Source organism: Nomia melanderi, unplaced genomic scaffold (assembly GCF_051020985.1).
Source record: "Nomia melanderi isolate GNS246 unplaced genomic scaffold, iyNomMela1 scaffold0108, whole genome shotgun sequence".
Taxonomy (NCBI): domain Eukaryota; kingdom Metazoa; phylum Arthropoda; class Insecta; order Hymenoptera; family Halictidae; genus Nomia; species Nomia melanderi.
The window spans coordinates 112,501-117,500 of record NW_027475223.1 but is presented as its reverse complement, the minus strand read 5'-3'; the positions used below and the strand labels follow the sequence as shown (position 1 = coordinate 117,500).

The following is a 5,000-nucleotide window of genomic DNA, read 5'->3' as shown; positions in this document are numbered from 1 at the left end:
ACCCGTCGTAGCGTTTCTTCCGAGTCAACCCGCTCACGAAACTCTCTCTCGTCGTGGAATCCCCGCGTCGGAGAGTAAAACGCGAATTCATAGTATGGAAACTTACGTCTCTCGACGATGGGACGATCCACGCGAAGAGTTGTTACGTGCACGCGTATGGTGCGATTGCGTCGATTCGCTTTTCTGTACGGGGAGCAATAGAACGTTGAGTTGACTTATCGGGTCTTCGTTGGAATTACCGTCGCTGGCATTGTAAACTCCAGATGACCTTGTGATTCCTTCGTAGGGCACTGGTAAAGGGTGGCGATGATTCGTTCTATAATAGAAATACCCGTCGTAGCGTTTCTTCCGAGTCAACCCGCTCACGAAACTCTCTCTCGTCGTGGAATCCCCGCGTCGGAGAGTAAAACGCGAATTCATACTATGAAAACTTACGTCTCTCGACGATGGGACGATCCACGCGAAGAGTTGTTTACGTGCACGCGTATGGTGCGATTGCGTCGATTCGCTTTTCTGTACGGGGAGAAATAGAACGTTGAGTTGACTTATCGGGTCTTCGTTGGAATTACCGTCGCTGGCATTGTAAACTCCAGATGACCTTGTGATTCCTTCGTCGGGCACTGGTAAAGGGTGGCGATGATGCGTTCTACAATAGAAATACCCGTCGTAGCGTTTCTTCCGAGTCAACCCGCTCACGAAACTCTCTCTCGTCGTGGAATCCCCGCGTCGGAGGGTAAAACGCGATATATAATAGTATATGCCAGTGGTTCGCGCGCGTCGTCTCTGAGATACGCGGTCGACAGAGTTCCGAAAACACGTGATGTGCCACGATTTCCGTGCGTCTTACATCTTTCGACGATGGGACGATCCACGCGAAGAGAACGTTCGTGCTTGCGTGAGGTGCAACAGCGTCGATTCGCTTTTCTGTACGGGGAGAAATAGAACGTTGAGTTGACTTATCGGGTCTTCGTTGGAATTACCGTCGCTGGCATTGTAAACTCCAGATGACCTTGTGATTCCTTCGTCGGGCACTGGTAAAGGGTGGCGATGATTCGTTCTATAATAGTAATACCCGTCGTAGCGTTTCGACCGATGTCACCCGCCACGAAAGTCTCTCTCGACGTGGAAACCCCGCGCCGAAGAGTAAACGCGAAGGCTTACCATACGAAAGAAAACGGTATTATACGCCTGTGGTATGTGCGTCTCGGCTCTGTGATACGCGATCGGCAGAGTTACAAAAAAACGTTGATGGGCCACGATTTCCGTGCGTCTTACATCTTTCGACGATGGGACGATCCACGCGAAGAGTAGTTACGTGCTCGCGCGAGGTGCGATAGCGTCGATTCGCTTTTCTGTACGGGGAGAAATAGAACGATGAGTTGACTTATCGGGTCTTCGTTGGAATTACCGTCGCTGGCATTGTAAACTCCAGATGACCTTGTGATTCCTTCGTCGGGCACTGGTAAAGGGTGGCGATGATTCGTTCTATAATAGAAATACCCGTCGTAGCGATTCGGCCGAGTCACCCGCCACGAAACTCTCTCTCGTCGTGGAATCCCCATGTCGGAGAGTAAAACGCGAAGGCTAACTATATAAGAAATATATAGTATTATTTATGCCTGTGGTTCTCCGTTTGCCCTACTCTCAGATACGCGACTCGGAGAGTTACGAATAATCGTGATGGACCACGATTTCTGTACGTCTTACATCTTTCGACGATGGGACGATCCACGCGAAGAGATCATTCCTGCTTGCGTGAGGTGCGATAGCGCCGATTCGCTTTTCTGTACGGGGAGAAATAGAACGATGAGTTGACTTATCGGGTCTTCGTTGGAATTACCGTCGCTGGCATTGTAAACTCCAGATGACCTTGTGATTCCTTCGTCGGGCACTGGTAAAGGGTGGCGATGATTCGTTCTATAATAGAAATACCCGTCGTAGCGATTCGGCCGTGTCACCCGCCACGAAAATCTCTCTCGTCGTGGAATCCCCGCGTCGTAGAGTAAACGCGAAGGCTTGCTATAGAAGACTATAGTTTATACGCCTGTGGTTCACCGGTTGCCTGCTCTCCGGGGTACGCGATCGCGCAGGAGTTACGGAAGAACTTGATGGGCCACGATCTCCAAGCGGCTATATCTTTCGACGATGGGACGATTCACGCGAAGAGAACGTTCGTGCATGCGTGAGGTGCGATAGCGTTGATTCGCTTGTCTGTACGGGGAGAAATAGAACGATGAGTTGACTTATCGGGTCTTCGTTGGAATTACCGTCGCTGGCATTGTAAACTCCAGATGACCTTGTGATTCCTTCGTCGGGCACTGGTAAAGGGTGGCGATGATTCGTTCTATAATAGAAATACCCGTCGTAGCGTTTCGACCGATGTCACCCGCCACGAAATTCTCTCTCGTCGTGGAATCCCCGCGTCGGAGAGTAACCGCCGAAGGCTTGCTATAGAAGACTATAGTTTATACGCCTGTGGTTCACCGGTTGCCGGCTCTCCGGGGCACGCGAAGGTTACGGAGGGACGTGAAGCGCCCGAGCAATGAAACGTCCGCAGGAGGAAACGAGCAACCGCCGAACATTGTTTCGCGACGTTTCCATAATGTATTGTCGTTTCGCTCGCATCCCGCTTCTTTCCCCTAGTTTCCTCGACGCGTAGTTTCGCAGCCTTAGTGGACGAATCATTCTCGATTCGAGGAAAGATATGCAGTGGGGCGTGCAATGAGCCCGCCAGAGACCACGATCTCCAATGCGTCTTTACATCTTTGGACGATGGGACGATCCACGCGAAGAGAACGTTCGTGCTTGCGCGAGGTGCATTAGCGTCGATTCGCTTTTCTGTACGGGGAGAAATAGAACGATGAGTTGACTTATCGGGTCTTCGTTGGAATTACCGTCGCTGGCATTGTAAACTCCAGATGACCTTGTGATTCCTTCGTCGGGCACTGGTAAAGGGTGGCGATGATTCGTTCTATAATAGAAATACCCGTCGTAGCGATTCGGCCGAGTCACCCGCCACGAAACTGTCTCTCTTTCGTCGTGGAAACCCCGCGTCGGAGAGTAAAACGCGCGAAGGCTGTGACTGTAACATATATATATATATATACACAGTATACAATGCCTGTGGTTTTTGCGCGTGTCGGCTCTTCGGTATACGCGATCGGCCAGAGTTACGGAGGGACGGTGAAGCGCACGAGAAATTGAAACGGCCGCACGATTGGAACCGAGCAACCGTCGAACATTGTTTCGCGACGTTTCCATAATGCGTTTTCGTTTCGCTCGCATACCGCTTCTTTTCCCCTAGTCTCTGAGACGCGTTTTCGAGCCGTTCTTCTACTATCGATTCTCGTAGAGAGAAGGGACCGGGTAGTCTGGAAGTGGAACCCGCATCTTGCGTGTACCGTACACGGAATTGAGAGGACCGGCCGTGAAGCTCGTTTTAAAGCCGTGCGTCTGACACCCAACTCTTGCGCGCCAATTTCGCGGCAAGAGATAATATGGGACGAATGACCGGCAAAGAGCCAGCTGTGAAGTCTGTTTTTTTAATCGAATCCGTGGACGTGTGTATGCCGTAGCGTCGCTCGTCGTGTTCGTTCATGGTCGTTCCGAGAGAAAGAACGAAAGCGGTAACGAAGGGACCGGCCGTGAAGCTCGTTTTAAAGCCGCGCGTCTGACACCCAACTCTTGCGCGCCAATTTCGCGGCAAGAGATAACATGGGACGAATGACCGGCAAAGAGCCAGCTGTGAAGTCTTTTTTCATTATTTGCTTTCAATCGATCGATCGGTACGATTCGTGCAACGTTTCGCGCGATGCGACGCGAAAACATGCGCGCAACAATAGATGCGTCTGATCGGAAGAACGCGAGGGTCGACTGCACGCGATGGATTCAGTATCGGGTAGGATACAAAATATATCCCCGTCGTTTCCACGCGTGCGAGTCTTCTGCGTCTTTCGCGGGTTTTTGAATGCACTATACGCCCGGAACGTCGAGAAATATATACATATTACTTGAACGTTTTTCGTCTCGAAAGGCTTCGGTGTCGTCTCCAAGGCGACGCCTGAATCTCCTTCGCGCGCTGGTCGGAGATTCAGGTATCAACTTTTATCTTCTCTTTGAAAGAAGAGAGATATTAGGTCGAACAAGTGAGAATAAAATTATATATGTGAAATATAAAATTTATACGATTACCCTGAACGGTGGATCACTTGGCTCGTGGGTCGATGAAGAACGCAGCTAATTGCGCGTCAACGTGTGAACTGCAGGACACATGAACATCGACATTTCGAACGCACATTGCGGTCCACGGATACAATTCCTGGACCACGCCTGGCTGAGGGTCGTTTACGTACCATACACTGCTTGCGTAGCTCTGTCAAATCCCCGCCGTCGTTCACCTCTTCGGATCGAACGTTTTTTTACCGAAGGGCGCAAAGAACGTCTCTGAGTCGGGTTAAGAGAAGGATGCTACGTACGAGCGAACGATGGGTGTCTCGTCGGCGTTTGTCGCGGACACGCGAAAATTCTGTGAATTTCACGGACAGTGTACGTTCTAGTTGTTGCAAAACGATCGGAATCGTTTGTATGGACTCGCGTGAGTGTTCGCGGCGTCGTGCGTCGTTCAATTACGACCGCCCGCGGATACCGCTCCACTGCGATATGGATCTGAGCGACAACTTTTTCGGCTGTTCGTGAGATGAACGGTTTCGTGTGTTTAGAAAAATTTTTTTTCCCGCGCTCCCGACGTCACCTGAAATGATGCGTCAGAGGTGAAAGAAAATATTAAGAAGTCGAGAGAGAGAGACTACACACGTTTTATTCATATTTTGTATACCGTGCGTGAGACGGATGTGCACGACACGTCGTATGTCGGTATATTACCGACTGGCCCCAGGGAGATTGTTTTCTTCCTCTCTTACGAATGAGATGTACGTTTCGGAGGATCGTCGTTACCGAAACACACGGCAAAACGAGACTTCTCGCAGCAGAACCTTTATACA

The 5,000-nt window shown here is 50.5% G+C and overlaps 1 non-coding gene across 1 annotated transcript; it reads left to right on the top strand.

The window, feature by feature from the left end:
- Window positions 1-4,188: 4,188 nt before the first annotated feature.
- Window positions 4,189-4,343, top strand: LOC143175568 (5.8S ribosomal RNA). Its single transcript, XR_013000294.1, has one exon. It is a non-coding gene; the product is annotated as a 5.8S ribosomal RNA (ribosomal RNA).
- The last annotated feature ends 657 nt before the right edge of the window (window positions 4,344-5,000 follow it).